Genomic DNA, 14,053 nt, shown 5'->3' with positions numbered 1-14,053 from the left:
ATATGCATCCAGAACTAGTGTCACTTCATATCAGGCTATTGTGTCTTCTCCAAACAGTATTTATTAAAAATTAGGCAACCAATCATAATATACAGGATTTTGTAAGGAGTTAAATATAAATAAACACCCTCTTTTCTGATGGACACTTCTGTGGAAAAACTTGCCTTATATTTAGGCAAGTTTTTCCACAAAAAACTAAAAATTAAAAAAATAATAAAATTTTAAATTTAAAAAATTTTAAAGCTGATTAAAAACTTTTAATTTTTTTAAAAAATAAAGCTATATTATTTAGCTTTATTACAGATTTTAAGCTCATTATAAGAAGGCAGTCATTTAATACTATTATTAATGATAAAGTAGATGATACTTTCTTTTCGTTATATGGGCTTCACGTATTAGATTAATATGGCATTTCCTGTTATCTTATTTACTCTCCTTAATTTTCTTTCCTTAGATCCTTTTGATTTGAATCATAACCTTGGAGCTGGATTATCAAGGAAAAATAAGTTATTTTGTTTGTAAATTTTAATGCAATCTCTTTTCTTTCTTTTTTTCTTTCTTTCTTTTTTTTTTTTTTGAGTACCAATATGTCTTTATTTATTCATTGTATTTTCCCAGGGAAAGTAGAAAGGAAGGGAAAAGAGTCAGCATATATGCTACAAAATGATTACAAAATGGGAAAGGAAGCACCCAGTACAGCAAAATCAACCATCAAATAAACATACCCCAGGATGGGGTCACCAAAGCCCAAGGGAGCTCAGTCTCCTGCAGTTCAGGAATGAGGGGAAGGGATCAGGAAAACAACAGACAAGCATAGACTTTCCTACCCTCCCTCCCTCCCCATAAATTCAAGATTTTACACAAAGCTTTGGTTTCTAGCAGTAAACATGGAGTTACATTCGTCCGTCTCCTATTAAACAATCTTGTGGCCACTTTGACATAAGTTTCTTGCACCTGTATAATAAAAGTTCCTGAGTGACTTGGATATACATTCATAATCCTTTTCTTGTTCTCCTGCCCCCACTTTCTACATGGAAGGCTCCCAATTGCATCTCTCTGCTTTCAGATTACAGATTAAGTAGGTTTGATCCATCCAAAATACAGCAGTGTTTCAAGTGTTTGGCATGAATCACCATCAAGAAATGGTCTTGACTTAAAAGGTTGGGAACAAGGATGGAGGGTTCCTAGCTTCTTAAGGATTTTTGCATAAATCATTGAAAAATTGTGAAGCTATCCCAAGAATTAAATGCATTATGTGTGTGGGTGTGTAGGTTTTCTTTTGGGGGGGATGGGAAAGAGGGTACGGTAGGAGACAAGTTTTTAGCACAGAAGATCTGGTGGAAAATAGGAAACGGGAAGGAGAACACAAAAGAAAAAGGTTGGTGTTCAAGATCCCCACTTCAAGAAGAGGGCCTCCCCAAGCTAATGTTCCAGATCCTTTTGCCTGGTGCAGAACCTTCTGTCAAAGATGCTTTGGCTATTTTTCTCTCAATACAAAAAGAAGTTTGTAAACAATAAAACCCCAAAAGAACATGAAAGCCAACACATTATATATTTACACAAACTAGGCCACCTAGCAATCACCAACTCAGTAAAGTCCTACAAAGCCCAGACAAATACAATAACTAGAGGGGGGGCAGCATTTAGGGGAGACAAGAACCCAGGATCAGACACACACCATCCAATGCATTCTATTGCATTTGTCTCATTTCAACACAGTGAGGTAGGTCTGCAGTGATCTCACAGCATGTAAACGAAACCCCCTTTTGCTCCGTCAACTACCATGACACTATTAATGACTACTGCAGCAGGGCAGGACACTGGCTCTGGGCACTACAAAAGGCCCTCCTTTATGGGTCTCCCTGGAATCTAAGAAATTTGGAAGGTTAAGGATTTTTGTCCTCAATTCATATATCCATCCCTGAACAGCACAGGATGAGTACAGGGGTATTGGTCTTAAAACTTATCCTTACTAACTCACAGTTTTTACAAAAACACACATACACCCTGTTGTGCATGAATAGGCCTAGCCTAATCCAGTGAAGGATGGACTGGGTATGTAAAGCATGTCCTGTGCCCTAGGATTAGAAAACCCTCCCCTAACCGTGGGTTCCTCTCTGGGCCTTTCACCTGGCCCAGCCTCTCCTAACCTCTCTGCAGCACCTTTTCCTGTTTAGACTAATTTCTAATCTTTCAGTAGAAGGCGATCAAGTCATGGGACAACCCAGTTAGAACCTAGTCTCCCATGAAACATATTCAAGGTGGAAGGGGTTTCAAGTAGACACTATGGCAGAAAAGACAGCTCTAATTGGCAAAAATGAGGTAGTTCAATAGGCTATGCACTCCAAATAGTTGCTCTCTGTGGTGATAAAAACAACAAAAACCATTCCTGCTGTGCAGACCTGGAGATGCTGCCAAACTTATCCCTGAGATTGCTCATGTACCTGAGAACACAGTGCAGGAATGAGAGCCTTAGATTAAACTATACCAAAATACAAAACCAGAATATTTATATTAAGAAAAAAAAGTTAAAATGCACAACATACGTCATTCGCACACAGCTAGTGCAGTTGGCATCCTGGAGAAAGTGGGACCCAAGGTGCAGTTATCCAAAGGAGCAAATAAATAAAATCACATTGGCCCAGAATGGGGTGGGAGTGAGCTTAGGAGCAGCAGGTCTGCAGCTGTTCCCCCAACCACCCTTTTTGCCTGTCATCACTACCCATTGCTTGGGACAGTTCCCAGCACCCTATCTCAGGAATGGGTGTGAGAATACAAGATGTGGGAAAAAACCCTGCCTTACTCCTGAGAGATTCCCTCCCACAGAATGTAGTGGCTTATGGGTGGGGTCCATTAATCTGGTCTTGTACTTAATTGTTTCACTCTGACATGGGCATTATATTATTACATATCGTTCTTTAAAAGGAAGACAACTTCCTATCCAGGCCACTTTCAAAAGCTAGAGATTCTGGGGATGGAGTCTCAGATAAAGCGTTCAGGTTCTAGGGTGATTTCCCCCTAAAGCCCTCCCTTGCATGTGGATAGAGCATGGATGGGTAGGGTTCCTTTGCTTTACCCTTTCCCCCCACCAAGAGGGAAGAAGGGGTGATGCCGTGGACCCGCCCTGAGATACATGGCAGTGCCAGCCACCCCCAACCCACCCTATCCCCTCTTTCTCCACTTTGCCTGCTCATTGAAACTTCCTGATAGCAAAAGAATAGCCCCCACCCACTGTGGCTCAATTCTGGGCCCCCGGGAGCAGGGCAGGGCTGTGGATGTCTTCTTCTTCCTCCCGAAAGTAGGCTGGCTTTCCCTGTGCGCTAGGGGCCTGCTGGGCCTTCAGTGGACATGAGGCTACCACGTGGCTGATGCTCTGGCAGCAGTGGCACTTCTTGGGCTGGGGTGGCAGCTTGCACGCCTTAGCATGATGGTCTAGACCTCCACAGTTGCAGCACCTGTCTCCTTTTGATCTGCGCTTCTGCATGTTCTTCGCCTTCGGCCGCCTCTCACTCCCAATGCAGAACACCCCACCAGGTCCGGCGACTCGGATAGAGTCCAGGCCCTTGGCAGACTTCTTACAGGTGAACTCAACTGCCTCACCCTCCTTCAGGCTCCGGAAGCCCTCCCTGTGCAGCTTACTCTGGTGCACAAAGACGTCCACAGGGGGGTCGAGTGCGACCCCGGCGCGGGCGGACATGGACAGGAAGCCGAACCCCACGCGCACCTCGAACCGCTTACAGGTGCCGGCACCGCGTAGCCGCTGCGGCTCGTCAGCAGCCCGGGCCGCGGCCTCCGCCGCCTGCAAACTGCCGGCTGGACACGGAGCCCATGGTCGTCGGCTGAGCCCGCGGCCCCTGGCCCCTGCCCAGGCGGCTGCTGGCCTCGAGAAGTCCGGAGGCAAAGGCCAATCTCTTTTCTTTTTAATCCATCTAATTGAGTTCTTACTCTTTTCTTCTTAGTGACAAATTTCATAATGAAAGCTTTCATCAGTGGTAGAAGAGTCTCTGGTATTCCTGTCAAAGGATTTCCAAAGGACTACCCCTCAAAAATGGTGTCTGTTGGACATGCCAAAAAATAATTTCAAAAGTGCCTAATTTGTACATAGTCCTTCAGTAATAACTATAATACTCTGAAAGTCTGGTGAATCTAGCCAAGATAAATAATTATTAATACAATGCAAAATAATTCCAAAAGCACCCCCACCACCACCACCATTTCTAAATGTCCCTGGGTGGAGGTTTTTTATCAGGAGAGCAGAGAGAGGTAGACAGACATACGGTGGGAAAATTAATTTTGCTGCTGTTTCTTTTCCTTGGGTAAAAAGGAAATTAATACCAGCACTGAAGCAACTTTGAAAATGAAAAAAAGAAAAACTACACCTTTAAGCCTTCGAATAGCTTCTTAATAGAGGTGAATTTAAATTTGTTAAATTTTTGGTTTTCCCTTTGATACCTTTTATTCTTGATTATCTGTGCCAGCCTTTGTAGGTAGCTTCGCTGTTCCGCTAGCATTCAGCTTTATTTGGGCCTCGGCCAAGCCCAGTTTGTACATATCTATGCACATCCTCCACTCTCCTGATGTGAATCTACATTTTCCATTCTGCTTGCAAGGGAGTAATAAATCCTCTTAACAGGACTAGGAGAATGGCAGTGCTGCCTGTGCTAGAGAACTGTCTGTTCTTATGTAACCTGATACTCAGGTTTCTAAGGAACCACAGTTACTGAAAACAAACCAAAATGTTATTTCATAGAAAATGTATTTCAGTGAGAGAAAAATAGTTAGAGACTAGATGATTTTGCTAAGACTAAAGTTATTTTTTCTGCATTAATTTCCTTAATAAACACTTTTTAATTAATATTATTTTAAATTGACACATAACAATTGTATGCATTTATGTGCCACAGTGTGTTGTATTTTTGTTTGTTTGGTTTTGTTTTTTTTTTTTGAGACAGGATCTCAGTCTGTTGCCTGGGCTAGAGTGCCATGGCAACAGCCTAGCTCATAGTAACCTGCATTATATAAAAGTTTATTCTTATTTCATTTTAGTACTCTGTTTTTTTACATGCAAATATTTTATATGATGTTCAGGAATAATAAAAAAAAGCTTTATTTTATTTTTATTTCAGGATATTATGAGGGTACAAACATTTTGGTTCCATTTTATGTCTTTACCTCACCCAAGCAGGGATTAGAGGCATGCCCTTCCCCTCTACAACGCTCACCACGTCCATTAGTTGTGAGTCTACCCCCCCAATCCCCTAACACCTGGAGAATATTACTACTGTGTGAGCACCATAGTGTTGATCAGTCAGTGCCAATTTGATGGCGAGTACATGTGGAGCCTATTCTTCCAATCTTGTGATACCTCACGTTGGATAATGGGCCAACGGAAGATATAAGAGGTTGCTAGATCCTTGTCGTTTCCTATAATTGAGTAATATTCCATTGCATACATACACCAAATTTTAATAATCCACTCATGAATCAACGGGCACTTGGGTTGTTTCCACATCCTCGCAATAGTGAATTGTGCTCCCAGAAACATTCGGGTGCAGATGTCTTTATTATAGAATGTCTTTTGCTCTTTGGGGTAGATGCCGAATAGTGCTATTGCTGGATCGTGTGGTATTTCTATTTTTAGCTCTTTGAGGTATCTCCAAATTCTTTTCCACAGAGGTTGCACTAATTTGCAGTCCTACCAGCGGTGTAAGAATGTTGCCGTCTGTCCACATCCTCGCCAGCATTTGTTGTTTTGGGATTTTTTGATAGAGGCCAATCTCACTGGGGCTAGGTGATATCTCATTGTGGTTTTCATTTGAATTTCTCTAATGATTAGAGATGTTGAGCATTTTTTTATATGTTTGCTGGCCATTATTCTGTCTTCTTAAAGTTTTAATGTACTAGATTACGTGTTTAAATGATATGGTAGTACAACTGTTAGTATTATTCTTAGAGTAACATTTTGGGGAAAACAAACAGGTACAAATAATGCTATAACAATAACTCATCTTCTAAAGAATTGGCTTTGTTTTTCAGTCTTTTTTAAAAAAGATCAATCACTAAGGTGATGGAAGTGCCCTTGACTACCATCCCCAGGCCCACTTCCTCTGTCATATCCCCCTTAGCCCTAGAAGCATCCATTATTATGAATTTAAGTATCCTTGCAGTCCTTTTTTTTTTTTTTACCCATCCCTCTTCCAGTTCTTTTTAAAATTCTTATATATGTATTCCTTAGCAAATGTATTCTTGGTAAATTTCTAAATTTAAATGGCATATCATAGTGCATAACAAAAATGTTCTATAAGCTGGGTGCAATGGTACATCCCTGTAGTCCCAGCCACTCAAGATGCTGAGGCAGGAGCATTGCTTTGAGCCAAGGAGTTCAAGGCTGTAGGACGCCATAATTGAGCCTGTGAGCCTGGGCAACATAGTGAGAACCCATCTCTTCTTTTAAAAAAAAAATCCTCGCTAGTATAGTGATAAAAAAGTAAAAAGATAAAAAATATATATATAAAATAAAACAAAAGAAAAATAGAAAAAAATATTCTGCAACCTTTTTCATATCTAGTTAACAAAATTATCTTAAAAATTTTATATGTTGCTATATGTAGATTTAGTTTTAGGTTTTTTTGGTTTTTTTTACAGTTTTACATCATATGAATACAGAGTATTTTATGTATCCATTACCCAGCTCATGAGCATTCAGGTTGTTTCTGATTTTTTACTGTTGTAAACAGTATTATAGGGAGTATCCTTGTGGGAGTGTTCTTGAGCATGTGTGAGAGATTCTATGAGGGTATGCGTATCTGCAAGTCAAATTGTTAGATCAGAGCTTATGTGCATTTCAGTTACATATTTATCAATATTACACACTTACTGGCTGAAACAATTGTAACTCCCACCAGCAGTATATGGAATATTAATATTTCTGCATATCCTTCCAAATACTTGATTCTTGTCAAAATTTTTATTTTTACAAATCCAATGGATCAAAACTACTTTGGTATTGTTCTCAGGTATATTTTCTTGACTCTGGTGATGCTAAGGACGTTTTTGTTGGCCATTTGGAGTTCCTCTTCTTTGAATTATCTATTCAAATCATTTGCCCATTTTCCTGTTAAATTATCATTTCCCTACTAATTTGAAAATATAAATTTTCTATTAATTTGTAAAGGTTCTTTATTTATTCCGAATACTGCTCTTTTATTGTTATATACATTCCAAATGTCTTCCTCCAGTATATCTTGTGTTTCAACTTTTTGTGTCTGTTGCCACTCCAAAGTTTTTAGTTTTCAGATAATCAGATTATTGGTTTTCCACAATTAGTTTCGTGGTCATGCAGCTCATGATTTAGAATCATCTTCAAGAAATTCTTCTCTAACCTGAGGTCATGAAGATACCCATCTCTGTTTTCTTCCAGCAGTTTTTAAACTTTGTTTTTTCAACTTAGACCTTTAATCCATCTGGAGTTTCTATGTGTGTAAAGTATAAGGTAGTGATCTAAACTTTTTTCCCTCTAATGAAAAGCCTAATCTCAATACTTAGTGCAGTTCAGAATATCAAAGATAGACCTATAAACCTCTAGACAGTGACACTCTGGGGTAGGAATAATAGAGTGGTTTGTTGCTTCTTGACTGGCACTACAAACTTCCCTGGCTGATATTTTTCACTGTGAGTTGATTGTTTAGATGCCTTGCTTTGAAAGTACGCTTTTGGGGAGGATGTTTTTATTTGCATACTTAATAAATTTGCTTTGGGCCTGGCGCGGTGGCTCACGCCTGTAATCCTAGCACTCTGGGAGGCCGAGGCAGGTGGATTGTTTGAGCTCAGGAGTTCGAGACCAGCCTGAGCAAGAGCGAGACCCTGTCTCCACTAAAAATAGAAAAGAAATTATACGGACAGCTAAAAACATACATATATATATATATATATATATAAAATTAGCTGGGCATGGTGGCGCATGCCTGTAGTCCCAGCTACTGGGGAGGCTGAGGCAGAAGGATCGGTTGAGCCCAGGAGTTTGAGGTTGCTGTGAGCTAGGCTGATGCCACGGCACTCACTCTAGCTCGGGCAACAGAATGAGACTCTGTCTCAAAAAAAAAAAAAAAAAATTTGCTTTGGACAATTTAGAAGGTATAGTTAAGCAAAATGAAGAAAATAAAAAAATGAAAACCATCTATACTCCCTCCATTCTATCATTAGCTACTGTTTCCTTTTTGGAGGCAACATTTTCCTGTCTTTTTTGCGTTAATGTAATAATATTTAACATTTATTGAGGATTTTCTATGTGCTAGGTACTGTTCCATTTGCTTTATGTGTAGTCATTTAATCTTCACAATAACAAGGGGAATAGGTATTATTGTCCTCATTTTACAGATAAGATAAATGAGGCAATAATATATAATTGGTGGGTTTTTTTGTTTGTTTTCAATTTTTGGTTTCTATGAAAATGATATTCAGGTAATTTTGTGACTTCATTTTTTCATATTAATTATCCTTTTGTGTATACCTAGTATTCTATTATATACATAGTTCATATATACCTAGTCATATCACAAGTTTGGGACATTTAAGTTGTTTATATTTTTAAATTATTAAAAGGTTTTTAGGAATATTTATTTAGCAAAATTTCTACCTGCCTTCCTGACTTCCTGATCATCTATTCCTCTAACAAATTTGATAATCAAAAATTGATATCTTGTTTTAATTTACATTTCTTTGATTACCCACTGATACTGAATATTTTTTCATATAGTCATGCCATTTTTTCTTCTTTTTCACATATTGCCTTTTCGTTACCTAGTTATTTATTGTTGTTTATCTTTTCTCTATTGACTTGTAAGTCCATTAGGGATGGTGGCTGGTGGTGTCCTTAGAAAGGTGTTCCTCACCCCATATTTATATAAATATTCACCTCTAGTTATACTGTGTGTGTGGGGGGGGTGTATAGACAGGGTCTCACTGTGTTGCTGAGGCTGGAGTGCAGTGGCAGCATTATAGCTCAATGCAACCTCAAACTCCTGGGCTCAAGGATCTTCCTGCCTCAGCCTCCAAAGTAGCTGGGCCTATAGACATGAAACACCATACCTGGCTGATTTTTTTTTTTTTTTTGACCAGTCTCTTCACTATGTTGCTCAAGCTGGTCTCAAACTCCTGGCCTCAAGCAATCCTCCCACCTCAGCCTCCCAAACTTCTAGGATTATAAGCATTAGCCACCACGCCCAGCCTGACTTTCTTATACATACATTAATTATGTAATTCACTTGGAATGGCTAGAGATTAAGGTTATGGTGTGAGGAAGGAAAGCAACCCGCTTCTCGCCCCCCAAATTTACTTATTTGATATAATACCAGTTATTGAGTAATCCATACTTTCCCCTGTTGGGTTGAAATGCACCCTTCATCATATACTACTTTATTTTATTTTATTTTTTTTTGAGACAGAGCCTCACTGTGTTGCCCGGGCTAGAGTGAGTGCCGTGGCATCAGCCTGGCTCACAGCAACCTCAAACTCCTGGGCTTAAGCGATCCTACTGCCTCAGCCTACCCAGTAGCTGGGACTACAGGCATGCACCACCATGCCCGGCTAATTTTTTTTTTTTATATATATATTTTTTAGTTGGCCAGATAATTTCTTTCTATTTTTAGTAGAGACGGGGTTTCGCTCTTGCTGAGGCTGATCTTGAACTCCTGACCTCGAGCAATCCACCCGCCTCGGCCTCCCAGAGTCCTAGGATTACAGGCGTGAGCCACCACGCCTGGCCTATACTACTTTATTATACATAATCACTTAAGAATTTCTCAACTCTCTTCTGTTTCATTGATCTATTTGTTCATACTCCAGAACAAAATTTAGTAACTGTTCTATGGTATGGTTTTAATTAGTAATCCTCATTCCTGTTCTTCACCTGTGAATATAATAAAATTCCATTTTTCCTTTAATATCAATAAGTTATTAATACAATATCACCATGTACAGCTTCATATTTGCAAAGTAATGATCCAGGTATTTATTTCTGGCTAGAGAATCCTTTGCAATCTATTCTGTTTGGTTGCAAGTGAAAATACTGATCTATGCCAAGAAGAAGCTTTGAAAAGTTTGGTTCATCTGGCCCTCCACACCAACATGGAAATAGTGAACATGCAAATATATTAAAATGGTATCACTCTAGAAACTTGTCTGTATTTAGAAAGAATTTTGACTAAGCTTATGTTTAATAGATCATGTTCATATATACTTTTTTTATATCTAGTCTAATTACTCGATTCAAAACAAATGACCAATTCCAGTGTGAAAACTTTCTGTGACTAACAATATAAGTAATTTTGTGGCTTTTGTGATAAAGTGAGGCTTGTTTCATTTATGTTGGGTTTTGTTTCTTCCCCTCCTCCAGGTAGCCTTTCCAGTAAATACATGACTCAGGGAAAAGCCCCAACGAAGAGGACCCAGCAGGAACCATGAGGGAAGGAAAACGCAGCACTCTAAATGGCCGCTCAGGTGTTCCTTTGGACTTGGAAAATTAGGTTCATTTCACAGGACACAGCAGCATAGATCAGGTTTCAACTTAACGTTTAAGGGAAATGTCAGATTTTTTTTTAATTTAATGAAATTGTTAATGAAAAAAATTTTAATATAGTCTTATCTATCACAAATTACCATAGATTTAAGGATTTTAATAGAAAGCCATGATGTATGTATTTAAGGCAGGTTAAAAGTAAAGATATAACTATGGACCGGTATTCAGTGAATACAGCTTCATGGTTTTTAATTCTTTCAAAGCACATTAACAATGGTGTGCTGATAAACCCAAGTAAATTAACCCCTTTTTCCCTACAAATCCCTTTTTTGTTTTGAAGAGGGGAAATTATATTTATTGTTGTTTACAAAATCCTTGTGTGAAAGCATATCAAATATGTGTGAACTGCTACTACTGTACTTCTGATTTACAAACATCATTTTATTGCTCTTTGTAGAAATGATAACATGAACGTGAGTACCTATTTATGTGGGCCTTCAGTGGGTGAGCAGTGCCACTCAGAGGTCTCTGGATTTTTCCCTTTCTAATTTTAAATAAGTTGACATATAACTACTATGCTCATAAAAATGAAGTAGTGCTGTTTGCCACTAAAAACATTTTCAAAGAAAACTGACAAAATGAAAGTGCTTTTTACTTTTTATGATAGTCAGAAATTAGGATGAAGAACTTTTAAAAATCCCTGAAGATCAAAGAGGCTATCTCTGCCAGTCACAAGTGTGATTGGTGACATTCTGGGTCTGACTGGAGTCCCCATGGAACTGTTTCTCTAACTTCACAAGCCCTGCAGAAGTAGTACATGGTCAGAACTACGCCTCGGTTCATTTATCATTTTGAAATAAAATCAAAATTTCAACCTATAATCTTATCCACATTATTGTCTAGTGAAAGAGCCCTAAATTTCATAAGGAAAATAGATAAAGGAGGAAGGACGGTGTAGATCTGCCACTCTACTAGAGCGTACACAGAGTTCCCTTTGACTTGTGCCCTCACGATCATCGGTGTTTGTTGACACCTGCTTCATGCCAGGCTCTGGGAACGCACAAGTAAAAGGCACAGGTTGCAGGGGAGGGATACATCATTAAAGTCGGCTGGCCTTACAGTTCTTGTCACGCTTCCTTTGAAAAGCCTGTTGAAAAGCTGTTGAAAAGCTGTTGTGTTATCTTCTGGGAGAAGTCTAACCAGGCTAATTTTTGTTCCCTTGTAGGTTTTGTTTTTCTGCCTGGGTGCTTCTATTTTTTTTTTAAATTTATCCCTATAATTAAGAAAGAAAAGTACCTCAATCTGGAAACATGTCTCTCCAGTGACTTTTGTCTGAAACGAAAGTAAATCCAGTGTATCTCCCTACTCAGTTTTTTGGGTTTTTTTGTTTTTTGTTTGTTTTGTTTTGTTTTGTTTTGTTTTTGAGACAGAGTCTCGCTTTGTTGCCTGGGCTAGAGTGCCGTGGCGTCAGCCTAGCTCACAGCAACCTCCAACTCCTGGGCTTAAACGATCCTCCTGCCTCAGCCTCCCGAGTAGGTAGCTGGGACTACAGGCATGCGCCACCATGCCCGGCTAATTTTTTTCTATACATTTGTAGTTGTCCAGATAATTTCTTTCTATTTTTTAGTAGAGACGGGGTCTCACTCTTGCTCAGGCTAGTCTCGAACTCCTGACCTCGAGCGATCCTCCCGCCTCGGCCTCCTAGAGTGCTAGGATTATAGGCGCCCGGCCAGGTTTTTTGTTTTGTTTTTTGCTTTTTGTTTTTCACTTTAAGAGAGTATCTTACATTCTTAATTTTTTTCTCAGACACTTTCCTACCTCTATCGTCTCCCCTTTTCTTCATGCTAGAAAACTCCAAGTTTAATCTCCACATGACTGGCTTGACTTTTAGTGCTATTTTTCTGCTTTGTGTTTCTAATGTGAGAGTTTTTGTCATTGCATTTCTAATTTTCTTGAACTTACCTCACCCACCTTCCTTTTCCTCTCATTCCTAAACCAGCTATTTTTTTAAATTTTTTGTAGAGACAGACTCTCACTAAGTTGCCTGGGCTGGTCTCAAACTGCTGGCCTCAAGCAATCCTCCCACCTCTGCCTCCCAAAGTGCTGGGATTACAGGCATGAGCCACCACACTCAGCCACCCTTCATTCTTTACTTGGACGTTGCTCATGTCCCCATCTCAGTGCCTCAGCTAGGGGCCTGGTGCATCTGCTACATGCCAAGTCTATTTCCCTAGCTATCTTTTTTTTTTAATAAGAGAGAATTATCAAATTTATTTTAATATGTATACACGAGAACCCCCAGAGAATGAGTTGAGGATTGCTCCCTAGCTATCTTTTGAATGCAGCTGGCATATCTGTTTTCACAGGCTCCACAAGTACCCCACTACCAGAGTTCTCCTTGTGACCTTCTCTCAGGAGCAAACAAATATATGAAATCCATTTTTTATAGCAGTGGTGCAATGGCCCCAATGTATGATTTTCAAAACTCTTGCTCAATGTGTACAGTATCAGCATGCAGATTTAAAAAAATATTCTTGGATAATTTCAATTTATTTTTCATCTTGTTATATGTTTAGAAATGGCTTCTGTTTTTGAAAAATATATATTTCCTGGAAAAGATCCTGGATAGATAGGTCAGTAGGGCTCACAATGTTACAGATCCAATATTTTAAAACTGCTGAAAACACAGAATTTAACAAACCCTTATTAAACTGTAAAGATGTGCTCAGTAATTTTTTCTTTGGAAGCAGGTGTGTTTGGACAGCAGCAGTCAGGAACTTCACACACTTTCACTGACTTGGGCAAGTCGGCCTGGCTGGTTTTCCAGCTTAAGCTCTGGCAGTTTGCTTACCATTCCTATGAAATGGAAATCATTCCTGCATCTCCACAGAGTTGTGAGGGTCAAATGAGGTCTGACCAGGAAAACACTTTTTAAAACGCCTACAACTGTGAAAGTAATCCCTGAAGAAGTGTTGAACATTTCCTTATTGTAAATTCCATCGCATATTAGTGGAAATGTAAAGTGGTTACACCTTCCTAACTCCTTCGATGCTTCCCACACCCACCTCATTTTGACACCACAGGACAGCTGCTGCTCTGAGATAAAGGAGCTCACATACTATTAATACTTACATAATCATGAAAACTCTTCCAGTGTACCAACTTACTGCAGGGGCTTGGCCAGTTTCGAATGACATTATAGGTATGCCTGATCCACTGACAAGTAGATTATGTGACATGATGCTTAATGCAAAACAACTAACCAAGTTAAAAACTGAATAGTGGGTATTAAATAGACAGAAAAAGGGTGTTATACATCAGATCCAGAATCAAAAAACTTACCACTAGATTTTTTAAATATGTCTAATGCACTCTACTAGAAGACTTCAGTTTAAGCATCAAATGTAAAATAGCGACACCAGTGCTTTTGCCCTACTCAGTTCAAAGTTGTGAGACCAGTATGAATGTTCTCAGGGTTCCTTTGAAAACTGTAAAATGCTACACAACTATGTAACATTTCAATAACTGGAAAAAACT

General features: G+C 39.2%; 1 pseudogene; it reads right to left on the bottom strand.

Annotated features, from left to right (window-relative positions):
• Positions 1 to 3,238: 3,238 nt before the first annotated feature.
• On the bottom strand, positions 3,239 to 3,830 carry LOC123646252 (annotated as a pseudogene).
• Positions 3,831 to 14,053: the final 10,223 nt, after the last annotated feature.

This window comes from Lemur catta, chromosome 10 (assembly GCF_020740605.2).
Source record: "Lemur catta isolate mLemCat1 chromosome 10, mLemCat1.pri, whole genome shotgun sequence".
NCBI classification, from domain to species: Eukaryota; Metazoa; Chordata; class Mammalia; order Primates; family Lemuridae; genus Lemur; species Lemur catta.
This window is presented reverse-complemented; position numbering and strand designations above follow the sequence as displayed.